At 35.4% G+C, this 13,664-nt stretch overlaps 1 pseudogene; it reads left to right on the top strand.

Moving 5' to 3' along the window:
• The window catches only part of LOC115834635, a 75,505-nt pseudogene that overhangs the window by 55,008 nt on the left and 6,833 nt on the right, over positions 1–13,664 (top strand).

Genomic DNA, 13,664 nt, shown 5'->3' with positions numbered 1-13,664 from the left:
ATGAACCTTCCAAGTCCTTATTAAATTTTTGTCCACTGCCCTTTCTAGGCCTGTAAAAATATGTCCTCTTTTTAATATTGGTTTAATATTTCTCTTTCCTTCCCTCTATAAATTTCCCTTTCTTTACATGTCATAGTTATGCCATATGCAAGTGGCTACTATGTTATTTTATGAATATGTCTAATTGAAACATTGATAACTGGTTTATCTTCAATGTGAGTTGTATTCTGTACTATAAACTGTACATTTTTGCCTTATATAATGCTTTTTGACCATAAGTCTATGCTGTCATTAAAATGTGGTCTATGTTGTTCTCTTTATTTGCATTTGCTTGATAAATAGTTGCCTGATATGTTTGCCCACCCTTCTATTAATAACCTAGCTAAATCATTTTGTCCAGCATGGCTCTCATGAACAGCACAGGGTTGAATTTTGCTGTTAGGCAAATTGAGACTTTTTTCTTTTAGTAGATGATTTATACTCAAATTTTTGATATGGCCTATATGTTTGGGGTCTTAATTCTGTGAGATTATTTGTGTTATACTACTGAATATTATGTGGTATCTTATTTTTACTCATTTTTAAGTATTTCTTTAAATAATTAGAGTTTTCTTTCTTTTTTTTTTTTTTTTTTTTTTGAGATGAAGTCTTGCTCTGTTGCCAGGCTGGAGTGCAGTAGCATGATCTCGGCCTACTACAATCTCCACCTCCCAGGTTCAAGCGATTCTCCTGCCTCAGCCTCCCGAGTAGCTGGGATTACAGGTGTGTGCCACCACACCCAGCTAATTTTTGTATTTTTAGTAGAGATGGGGCTTCACCATGTTGGCCAGGATGGTCTCGATCTCCTGACCTCATGATTCGCCCCCCTTGGTCTCCCAAAGTGCTGGGATTACAGGCATGAGCCACTGTGCCCAGCCTACAGTTTTTATCTAGTGATTGCATATGTAATACCCTCAGACACTTCTCTCTCCATTTACTGTCATTTAACCCCCACACTTGGAGTCAGCCAGAACCATTCTTTCCCTTTTTACCTTAAACTACTTTGCCCTTCAATTTTAGTCTCTTGTATTATATTTGGTGTTCCTCTCTGTAGCACTTGATTGGTCAGCCTTATGACTATCCTAAAGTTTTTTCTATTTTGCTCTTATTCTCCCTTTTATTCTTCCCATTTTAATAGATATACAATCGTTACAAATATCTTTAATTCTAACCCTGATTTTTAACCTTAGTTTTACATTTAAATATATTTAATGATCATGGCAGGGTTCATGCTGAAAGTCTCCAATCATGTTGTCGTGGTCTGAAATTGCTTTGCGGTTGGTTCCTTCAATTCTTTGAAACGACATCCCTTAAGTTCACAGATAAGTGATTGTGTATATATTTATAGATGAACAATAGTTTGGCTGGATATAATTTATATTTGATCATCTTATTTCCTTGAATGTTTTAAATATTGGTCCTTTTTGCACCTTGCTAACTCCACCCCCCAACTCTGGCATAGAAGTAACTGAGCAAAGTCTGAAAAGCATCTGATTTTCCTTCCCTTGGACATTTTATCTGGATATCTGAGGGAAGTTTTCCTTTTTTTGAAGACCAATAGCATTATTAGGATATGTATCAGTATTGTTTATTCTGGTTTTATTTTCCCAGACACAAATTATTTTCCACCACTAAGTAGATTTCAACATTTTGTTTCATTTCAAGAAATTTCTCCTAAACTCAGAGTTCCATTTTTTGTTGTCCATCATTGCCTGTTGGAATGTTATCATGTTTGTTTTCATCTTTGTTGTAATAATAAATCAATGTCATATTTTCTTTGTTGATGCCCATATTTAAGTACTCAGTTTTCCTAGCCTATTGAAGGATGTTTAGGTACGACAGTGAGGATGGGCTAGGGTACTGCTTCCTGTGAAAGAAAGGGGCCTTCCTGCTGCTGGGGGGAGGGGCAATCCAGGCTGCCCATGTGGTCTCCATGACACCATGGGGAGGGGCCTCATTACCAACTGGTAATGATGAAAGTCTTAGCTCCTTATTTGACCATTTCTGACACCCCCCTGGCAGAATGTTGGACACTTCTTTACAGCTTCATAAGGGTGGAAGTCTCCTTACTCAGCCTTTACTGCCGTAAGTGGGAGCAGGGCTACAGTTTTAAGTCTAGCTGCAGTAGAGTGGTTATTGTCTCAAAGTTTTCTGTCTTGCCAGTTTGCTCATTTCCTGGTTCTTTGGCTAGAAAAAGCAAGATTTTTCCCCTTCATGCATTTGGTGGTTTTTCTAGGTTGTCAATTTCTTCAGTTCCAAGTCTACGATATATTTGGCAAGAAGAAAATTCAGAGAATTCACCACCATGCCATTACTCAGGTTCCAGAACTGCTTTCTGGCCTGCATTCTTCTCTACACATTTTAGAATCTTATATTTACCTTATATATAATGCCCAGTGTTTTTACTTATATTCAGCAAAAGAAATAGTAAAAAACACAACTACTCCATCTTCCCAGAAACAGAATTCTCCCATCATTTTTTAAACTAACAACTTGCTGAATTAAAACATAATGCCATTAGTTTAATTAATAGTGTCATAAACTCATTATGTAATCAACCTCAAAGTGGAATAAATAAGCAAAACAGAATTTGAAGAATAGACAAGAATCAACAAAAGACCAAACAAGAAGTGAACAGGGTAGAAGCAATAGATCCTGGGAACCAATCTCAAATATACTGAATATACATGAAGAATGTTTTCTGGAGAATTTGTACATGTGGCACAGAATAATTTCTTAGCTTTAGAGGCAATACTGGACAGTAGCCAAGAGTGACAAAGGTAGCTGGAAATATTGAACTAAAAGTAGAAAAGATTGTACTCAAGATCAAAAAGGAGGAGTTTGTGAGACTCAGTGAAGATGTTGGAATTCACAGGTGAGTGCAGGGAGAGAATTCTCATTCTCAGCCATTCTGAAATCCCTCCTGCTGGATCCCCAAAGAATATGCTCTTATCTTAAAGCAGACATGATTTTTGACTGTTCAAAAAGCTAAAAAACAAAACAAAACAAAAAAAAACTCCTTTGCTATATTTTTTCTCTTCATCTTCTAATATCTATTATCACAGTTGAATTTAAATTTCAAAACTGTTTTCTTCCTGCCAGTATGCCTCTTACATTTGTTAACAATTATTAACAAATATATTATTTCTATACTTATTAATAACTACTGGATTTGTATTCATATGCCTCTTGTTACCAAAATTGATATTGTCATATTTTCTTCAATTTTCTATTTGCTGAGCAAATTTCTCGTAAAACTAGTATAAAATCATGTTTAAGCTGAGATTAATTTTATTTTTTTACTCACTTTTTGCATTAATGTATTTTTTAAAATAGTTATTCTCCGCTTTCTGCTCTCACCATTTTTGTTTGTTTTGTTTTTGCTTGCAAGGTAAAATGATGTTTGTGCAATACAATATTTAATCTAGAAAATAATTTATCTGTTTTCACTGATAATTAAGTAATGCTTTTATTTTCCAAAGAACAAGTAATATCAAATGAAGCATAAAAGATATTATCTAATATAATTCAAGCAAACTTTTATGCCAGAAAAAAAATACGTTTACCAAATGAGAGAAAAACAAAACTGTTCTCAAGGGCATAATAAAACATTTCTAAATGGCAATGGAAGAGTTCAAAGATAGATATCTTCAGATCACGTCTTGCGACCACGGAATGCATTCCTTGAAATGTTTTAAAACATCTTGTAAGCATAAATTGCATTGTGCTACGAATACTGTGAGAATAAAGTTACTAACAACTCCTTCATACTATAGATAAGAAAACTAAAACATACAGGCTGGGCGCGGTGGCTCACGCTTGTAATCCCAGCACTTTGGGAGGCCGAGGCGGGCGGATCATGAGGTCAGGAGATCGAGACCACGGTGAAACCCCGTCTCTACTAAAAATACAAAAAATTAGCCGGGCGTGGTGGCGGGCGCCTGTCGTCCCAGCTACTCGGAGAGGCTGAGGCAGGAGAATGGCGTGAACCCAGGAGGAGGAGCTTGCAGTGAGCCGAGATCGCGCGACTGCACTCCAGCCTGGGCGACAGAGCGAGACTCCGTCTCAAAAAAAAAAAAAAAAAGAAAAGAAAACTAAAACATACAAAGACTCAGAGTCTTGTGTCAAAGTTTTTTATGTCAGAAACAAAAAGCTAACTTATAGATCTATTTTATAAATGATAAATCCATTTAAAAGTGCTTTTGTGAGGATTTAGCCAAACTCCCACAGAGATCAATACATGGATGCTCTTCCCAGCCTTTCTGATACGCACGTACACACACTAAATTGACTAAAATGACAGAATGCAAATTTAGAGTGTTCACAATATTTTAATATTGTTCTAATACTTGGGATCCTCAATTAAATTGTAGTACAGAAAAAAAGAAGCCATAGGCTTTTGTCAAAAGAAAGAGTTGAAATTTTCAGTCCCATAAAACATACGTCTGATTCCTCATGATAAATTTTACCAAGTAAAAATAGTGATTTTTGTTTTTAGCTGATTTTATTGGTTCACTGTTCTTAATTACATTACCAAATCTGCAAATCACTGATAAGACTAGAACTCTTGCCTGTGGGCATGCAGAAACCAGGTGAAAGGCTCTGGGATTTTTGTAGGCACAGAGATGCATTGGTGCATGGTGAGAATTGGATAGTCATTGAGATGAATATTGCTGAAATTCAAAGACTCTATTTTCCTTTTCCTTTTGTTTTTAATGATATTCCCTTTACGATTCAGCAACACTATCATACACACCCACCCACCTATACACACACGCACACACACACCCTGGATTTTATTTCAAAGTAAATCTATCACTAAGACTAGAAAATCAATTACTTGCAAAGACTCTTTATGAAGACGGAATGTTGTGCTTTAATAACCAATACTAGTAGCCACTTGTCTACAGCCTATTGAAAAATTAGCAAAAACACTTCATTGTCTTCAGTTTTACCAACAGTCACAAACACGTAAATTGTTACCTCTAAAAAATAATGCTGTAGAAGTAAAAACTAGCTTCAACCAATTTAAAATATTATTCATTATTACATATTATTGGTAGTACTAAGCACAGAAATTTCTTAGGCTTTATTTCACTAACATAAAAGATTACATGGCCCTTTCTCAGATAGTGATGACAATCATAACTATTGAAATCTGTCTGTTTTAAGAGAGGAAATTGTTTTTCATAATGGAAACATATGTATTGGGTCAAAAGAGTATCTTTGCTTTTTTTGCTATAAATTTCAAATGCTAACAAGATGGACATTATACATGAGCTATTTTTTTCACAGTCAAGTCCATGACAGCTATTCTAACCTCTACTTTCTTTCATTTCTTGATTTTTCATCTTCCTTCGTAATTATTTCTGGGCATCATGTCGTCTTCCCATCATGAAAATAAACATTCTGAAGACAAGATACATGCCTGATTCATGTTTACATGTAATATCTATGTGGCTAAATACAGGAGTGAATGAATGATACATTGATACATTGCTTTTACAGTGTGTACACAAATGTACACTATCCACTTGACCATCAGAAATGTAAAATTTGGCCATGCACGGTGACTCATGCCTGTAATCCCAGCACTTTGGGAGGCTGAGGTGGGCGGATCGCTTGAGGTCAGGAGTTCAAGAGCAGACTGGCCAACATGGTGAAACCCCATCTCTACTAAAAATACAAAAATTAGCCAGGCATGGTGGTTAATGCCTATAGCTCCAGTTACTTGGAAGGCTAAGGCAGGAGAATCGCTTGAACCTGGGAGGCGGAGGTTGCAGTGAGCCAAGATAGTGCCACTGCACTCCAACCTGGGCAACAGAGTGAGACTGCATCTTGAAAAACAAAAATATTCACACAAAAAAATGTAAAATTCATTCATTTGTATCCCCTCTGTAGATGAGGAGCACAAGAACCAGAGCGTTAAGTGCCCCTCAGCTTGCAATAGGTCAATTTAGTAAAGTACTCACTCAAATTTCATAAAGTTTAATCTATGCTCTTCTCTTCTCTCTGTCTGAGGCAGAGAATTGCTTGAACCAAGGAGGTGGAGATCACACCACTGCACTCCAGGCTGGGCAATAGAGTGAGACTCCATCTCAAAAGAAAAAGAAATATTAGCCACTTTCTGTCATGGAACTGACAGCTAGGTCTGAAGCAAAATATAGAAATCATCACACTTCACCTACCAACTAGAAACATGTCCTCTGCAGATGAGCAGTGGTCACATATTCCAAAGCAGAGTAAGAGACTGCATTGTCAAACTAAATAACCAACCTTGTTATTTTTCAATTCAAGGCACAGAATTTAACACCAATTCTAATATCATCAAACAGTGGTGAGGTTAAATCTCTGTTTCAATCAGTTACCGATGTGTGACTTTGACCTAGTGAGCTAACCTCCCAAAGCTTCAGTTTTCTCATCTGCAAAATGTGAGAAATTATACTAATTTCTCAAGGTTGCTGTGAAAGTATCTCCCTCATTTTCCAGCTCTATCCAGACACTTACATTAAACTATTTTATTTTGTGCTATACTGATCTTCTACATGTCAAGGATTCTACCTTTAGTTAGGTAGAAGTGGAGACTAAAAATGCCTCAAACTATTGACAAAGTGGAAGTCCATTTCAGAAGTGAGGATAGCCTGGGGTGTGAACACATGGCATTCTCCTGGCTGATAGGAAGGAGCAGATAGAAACTATTAATGCAGCAATGAGAAGAAAAACTCATGTGGCTTATTGTATGGATAAAGAACTGGCCCACTTAAGAAGGGAGGAATAAACTGTCTTGTAAACACCCTCATCCACCTCTATCCCATTCTACTGCCTCTTTGGGAAAGGGTATGGCCATCTTTCTTTATTCTCCATTCTAACACTTGCTAGGATATATTAGTTCTTTGGACTAATACTTTCTGAGCCTTCCCCTTTGAGTTTCAAAGTTCTAGACCTGATGTAAGACAAGGCAAGAAAGACTAAAACAAACTCTCAATTGTCTCTTTCTCTTTTGAATTCCTCCTCTAAAAATCCAAAATTTTTTCCAGGCCTTGTGGGTACCACTTACTTACCAGGAAACTTTTTTTTTTTTTCTAATTCCATAAAGCATTAGCTCAATATAAAACCTTATTCTGAGCATCTGCCTCCTCTATACTCCCTCTCTCCATCTTAAAAAAAAAAAAAAAATTGTTTTCTGTTTGTTTCTCCTTCCAGTGTTTATTTTTTCAAATATTATAAACACTGTTCTGTCCTTTGTTGTTGCTTGATTTTTTTCTTACTCAAAAGTACAATCCAAAGATTACTTCCTATCAGTACACAGACATTTTCTTCTTTTTGAGGCTGCATGGTATTCAGTTTTATAGATGTCTCATATTGTATTCAACCTTTCCCCTGTTGATGAACATTTTACTTTTTTAAGGGCTTGCTTTTGGAAATAATGCCACAATAAAGGCTTTATTATTTTACACTTCAGCTTTGTTTGGAACTGCTGGCAAACATTTGAAATCTACTTATTGATAAACATTTAAAATCTACTGTCTTAGTAATTTTTCAGAATATAATATACTGCTCTTAACTACAGTCACCAGAGGTAAATCCACATGTTCATCTTTCTCAGGCTGTATTTAGCAGTTTCTTCAGGTTTTTATGCTTGAACATGTAAAACAAGTAAAACAATATTTTGTTTTACTTGCCTTGATATTTATTAATAAAGAATATCAAACTGATTTCAATATTTTAAGACATGAGTAAAACTCATTTTTCTATGAGTAGCTGTAGTTCGTTCTGGTGCTCCGAAATACTGTTTCTATGAACATTGTTGTGCCTGTGTCCTGGTATGTATATGCAAAAGTTATTTTATGGATATGTGTGTATACATGTGTGTATGTAGGTATATGTTTGTGTATATATAATACATATACATATATATGTATTAATAAAGTATTACTAGGTTTTAGGCTATATGAATGCTCGATTTCAATATCTAATGTCAAAATGTTTGTCAAAGTGGTTGTAAATTTAATCATCAACAATTAATTTTCTTACATTCTCTCCAAGACTTAAAATATTAACATTTCTTGACATTTTTCCAATAAAATTGGCATATAATGACAATGTTTCACTGTAGTCTCAAATATATTTATCAAATTATTAAGGAGAAGAGATATTTATTCATGTCCTTATTGGCCATACCATGTGAGCTTCCTCTTTTGTGAAATGTGTTTATGTCTTTTATCTGGTATTCTACATTGGATTTTCTGTTTCAGACAGTACCCATATTAATCCATTGTAGGTAATATGGATGTTATTACCTTCTCCCAGTACAGTAGCCATATTTCCATTTTCACTGAATTATCTTCTGATAAAAAGGAATTTCTTGGCTTTATATAATCTGCTAATAAAAAAATTTATCTGATGCTTTTTTGTGTCTAAGAAATTTTTCTATACAGAAGAGATATTTACCTATAATTTTAACAAGAAGTTTAACAATTTTGTTTTTGAAAATTTTGTTCTTTATCTACCTTGAATTGTTTTCTACATATTGTGTCAGATATCCTTTTTAAAATTATGAATAACCATTTTTACTAACTCCACTCTTTAAAGTGCTTTTACCTTTTACCATTGACATGCCATATGTGATCTGTGTCACATGTTGTTTCTCTTTTGCAGGTAGAGTGCTGCTTATTTTGACCTATAAACTCATATTTTCCTGGGGGTATTGTCTTCTCTAGAAAGGAATGCTGAAAAAGGCCATATGCTAGATTGTTTCATGCAAGATGTATTAAAATGTATGAAGGAAGAAGAGAGTTCCAGAAGGAATAAACCCAGTGTCAGAATAATAATTGCAAAATGATAAAATTTTATTATTATTATTCCTATTAACCTCCACAAAACAACTCTTTAGCACTGTAAAAAGACACTTTCTAGATCATAATTGACAGTTCTTGAGTTTTAGAGAAAAGTTGTAGATAAACCTGTTTGAGGTTTAGTCAGTGTGCACCTTTCTTTTTCGGCTCACTGCAAGCTCCGCCTCCCGGGTTCACGCCATTCTACTGCCTCAGCCTATCCGAGTAGCTGGGACTACAGGCGCCCGCCACCACGCCCGGCTAATTTTTTGTATTTTTTTTTTAGTATAGACGGGGTTTCACCGTGGTCTCGATCTCCTGACCTCGTGATCCACCCGCCTCGGCCTCCCAAAGTGCTGGGATTACAAGCGTGAGCCACCGCGACCGGCCTGATTTATATAAGAAACTTTTGCTCTTCCCTGGTTTTATTCCTGTGGCTATTTCTCCAGAGATGTGTTCATTGGTCCCAACTTCTGCAGTGAGGGACAGTCAATGATCAAACCGAGCCATAGTTGGTGACGAGGCATGAGCAGAAATAATGGTCTTCACTTATCCTCTGCCCAAACCACAGCCACCCCGGAGCCCACCACCTCATACTCGCAAATGCTGATTGGCCTCCTTATGGCTCCCGTATCCTTCCCCTTGCTTTGCTGTTGCTCTTTCATGGAGATAATTTCGTAAGTCTATTTTTAAATGAATATTCCAGAGTTTTTCTTGGTGTGGGAAGCCAGTAGCATACGATTATAATTTTAGGAGTCAGATTAATCATCTTTCAAAAACTGATGAATAAAATTGTATATATTAATGCTGAACACCATATTTTGATTATATCTACACATGAAGGAACAGCTAAATAGAATTAATTAACATATATATTACCTCATGTATTTATCTTTTTTGGAGTGGTGAAAACATTTAAAATCTACTCTCTTAGCAATTTTCCTGAATACAATACATTGTTCTTAACTACAGTCACCATATTACACAACAGATGTCCTTAACTTATTCCTCCTATCTAACTAAAATTTTTTATGCTTTGACCAACATCTTTCCAATCCCCTTGCCCACTTCTGTACCTGGTATCCACCATTCTACTCTCTGCCTCTGAGTTTGACGTTTTTAGATTCTACACATAAGTAAGATCACACAGTATTTGTCTTTCTGGGCCTAGCTTATTTCACTTAACATACCTATACTGTCACAAATGATAGAATTTTTTTCTTAAGGCTGAATAATATTCCATTTTGTCTACATACAACATATTATGTATCCATTTATCAGTTGATGGAAAGTTAGTTTGAATCTTTATCTTGGCTATTGTGAACAGTGCTGCAATGAAAATGAGGGTGCAGATATCTCTTAGACATATTGATTTCATTCCTTTTAGGTATATATCCAGAAGTGAAATTAATAGATTATGTGGTAGTTTTGTTTATAATTTTTGAAGAAATCTCCATATAGTTTTCTATAATAGCTGTACTGATTTGTACACTGAAAACTATTAAGCATTGATGAAAGAACAGCATAGCACTGGCATAAAAAAAAGACATAAAGACCAAGGGAACAGAATAGGAAGCCCATAAATAAATCCATGAATGTAGTCAATTGATATTGGACAGAGATACCAAGAACACACAATGGAAAAGAATAGTCTCTTCAACAAATGCAGTTTTTGGGGAAACTGCATGTCCCCATGCAGAAGAATGAAATGAGGCCCTTATCTCAAACTGTACGCAAAATGAACTCAAAATGGATTAAAGACTTAAATGTAAGACTTGAAATTGTACAACTACTAAAGAAAATGGGAGAAAGCTCCTTGATATTTGTCTGGGAAAGACTGTTTGCCTATGACCTCAAAGTGGCAGACAATGAAAACAAAAATAGACAAGTGGGATTGCATTGAACTAAAAATGTTCTCCACAGCAAAGGAAATGATCAGTAAAGTGAAGAGACAAACTAAAGAATTTGGGAAAATATTTACAAACCATGCATCTGATATGGGGGTTAATTTCCAAAACATGTAAGGAACTCAAACAGCTCAACAAATAACCCGATTTAAAAAATGGGCAAAGAAGCTGAAAAGTCATTTCTTAAAGAATAAATACAAATGGGCAACACATATAGGAAAATGTGCTGAAAACATCACTAACCGTCATGTGGATGCAAATCAAAACCACAATGAAATGTCATTTTACACCTGTAATTATGGCCATAATTAAAAAGACAAGAGATGACAAGTATAGGCGAGGATGTGGACAGTAGGGAAGCCTTTTATATGTGAGATTAATGTTATACCTCATGTTTTATTGTGTACATTTTGTATTTTATTTTACAAACTCTTATCTTATTTGAATTAAAAATGTATTATTCCGTTTAAGCTTTTTCTCTAAATTATTGAATAAAATTGACCTTCAAAAAGATGAGATAATTTCATTCTATGATATAAAATACTGAAACTCATTACAGTAACTGCATCATCATAACTGGACTCAGTAAAGCATTAAGCCCTCAGGAGTCCTTAGTCGAAATCAGCTGATTAATGAAGAGTTCTCTGTAAAACCACCTAGAATGTCAATGAACTAGACCAAAAAAGTGAAGTTCAGCATAGAAAGAGAACCTAATTTCTAACCCTATGTACATTGCTCCTTCTACCAATATAGCACAGTCAGAAGACAGCAATCCCTCTTGTGTTGTTCTTTGGTGAATTATGTTAAAAATCCTTTATATGGACTGGGCACAGTGGCTCATGCCCATAATCTCAGCACTTTGGGAGGCCAAGGTAGGTGGATCACTTGAGGTCAGGAGTTTGAGATCAACCTGACCAACATGATTAAACCTTGTGTCTACTAAAAGACAAAAAATCTGGCGATGCATGCCTGTAATCCCAGCTACTCGGGAGGCTGAGGCACGAGAATCATTTGAACCTGGGAGGAGGAGGTTGCAGTGAGCCAAGGTCACACCACTGCATTCTAGCCTGGGTGACAGAGTGAGACTGTGTCTCAAAATAAAATAAAAATCTTATATATGAACATAAAAGAAACATTAAAATATACTTATAAAAGAAATAAATTCCATTAGTACTTTAGAATATTAGATTGAAGAGAGGTCTCATTGTTTGTAAAGGACTACATATTACAGAAAGAAAACATGTCGTAGAAAGAATATTTTTATGATTGATAATCCTATGGTGTGCCTGGGAAAGTTTAAGGTATATACATTAATTCATTTGAGCTTCATTCCATTATTTCCCATGCTATCTTAATTTTACAAATGAGAAAACTCAGGAAAGAGATTATCTATCATCATATTGTCAAGATGAGGCAAGAATTAAATGCCTTCAATTGCAGGCATTTGTCCTTCAGGTACTTCATGGCTACTCTCACCTAGAAATTTTCATTAAGACTAATTGTGCCATTCATTTCTCTCAGATCTTAGTTGCTTTTCGCCAATAGCTTGAATTATTTGTCTTATCCCCCTTTTTAGTGTGAACCAAGTTTTTCTCAACAGCATTAAAATGTTGAATACTGACATCTCTGTCATCCAAGCATCATATTTAATGCAAAAATGACTACAATGTCTATTCTCAAATTTAAGACAAAAAATCTAAAGCTATGTAAATAGGGTGATTTTCCTTCAAAACTTCAATAAATTCATCCTATTTATCATTTATAATTAAAATAATCTTATAAATTTCTGTTGAAAAACAGCATTCAAGCTTCTTATACAGCATGCTGAATAATTTTCTACTGAAAGAACTGAAATACTGCACTTCTGAGTCATTGACACATTCATAAAACACACACAATGCCTCAAGCAGAACAAAAGTTTCCCACATCCATATTTGGTGTTCAAGTTCTGTGAACAAGTTCCCGAGGTAATGAGAGGCTGTAGAATTTGGCTTAGAAATACTTTAGAAACACATGTTCATATTCTGACAATTATTTATATACTTAGTGAATAATTGAAGAGAAAAAGCTAATAGAAGGCCCAGGAGAACACGGTTATTATAATGCAAGGATTGTTCTTGTTGAAAGCTTTGTTCCTTTAAAATTCTGGTGGCTTTCTCCTCTATAGCTATCAGTCAGCCTAAGACACAAGAAAAAACACACAACTCATCACTGTTCCCTTCTCACATATCCTTTGTAGAGTTCGTCAGTCATGCACTAAAGTTGATTCTCAAGAGACATGGGCAAATTTTCTATTCTGGCACCATTACAAATTCTATTATTAGTTTGGTGCAACAGTAATTGTGGTTTTTACCATTACTTTTAATGCAGGAAAAACTGCAATAACTATTGCACCAACCTAACCAATCCAAACAGCCATACCATACTCAATAATGTTCACTAAACTCTAGGCTACTATTTTATCACATCTTTTCTGCTTATTTCTCCAATATAGCCTTCTGAGCAAGTCAAGAAAATCTTATGTAGCCCATATCTTGTGTTTCTTCAATGTTTTCAACTCTAACTTCTCATTTGGCTTGAGTTAACCAGTTCAGTTTAATTCAACTCGCCAGACATTACTGAGTAGCTGATACATATCAGGCGGTCTGCTAGGTTTCAATGAAATAGCTACACAAAAGCAAGTACCTGTATCTGAATATTCAGACATATAAAAGTGAATACATGGTCTAACTCATCTCCTTAATTCATTGCCCCTTTTTTTTCCTGCCACAATCTTGCTCACTTAGAGGTGCATAAATGAAAGTCTTCTACACCAAATACGCAGGCTCTTATCTCCATCACCTGCCTGCCAGATCCTCTGCTAGTCTCTAAATATGTTCCTTCT

Source organism: Nomascus leucogenys, chromosome 4 (genome assembly GCF_006542625.1).
Source record: "Nomascus leucogenys isolate Asia chromosome 4, Asia_NLE_v1, whole genome shotgun sequence".
Taxonomy (NCBI): Eukaryota; Metazoa; Chordata; class Mammalia; order Primates; family Hylobatidae; genus Nomascus; species Nomascus leucogenys.
The sequence above is the reverse complement of the archived record's forward strand: the minus strand, read 5'-3'. Positions and strand labels throughout refer to the sequence as shown.